The sequence below is a fragment of the Alligator sinensis genome, unplaced genomic scaffold (genome assembly GCF_000455745.1).
Source record: "Alligator sinensis unplaced genomic scaffold, ASM45574v1 scaffold107_3, whole genome shotgun sequence".
In the NCBI taxonomy this organism is placed as follows: domain Eukaryota; kingdom Metazoa; phylum Chordata; order Crocodylia; family Alligatoridae; genus Alligator; species Alligator sinensis.
In genome coordinates, this window is record NW_005842578.1 from 88,595 (window position 1) to 88,878 (window position 284).

Consider the following 284-nt stretch of genomic DNA (forward strand, 5'->3'; position numbering starts at 1 on the left):
GGTCTGGGGGGCTGGTGGCGGTTGTCCTGCAGGGAGGGGCAGGTGTGGGGGATGAGTCTGCACTGACTTGGCCCAGGTGATGTTGTGCCACCCGGACGCCGGCTCCCCTGTGTGTGCGTGCATGGCACACGAGCTGTGGGGTGGGGGTGGGGGTGTTACACCCTCATGCCCCTGGGGGGGCTGGGGCATCAGGCTGAGCCTGGGGCAGGTGTGACAGCGGCTGTTATGGGGCGGGGGAACAAGGACTTCATTGCCCCGCTGAGGGGCAGTCACCTGGGGCAGGT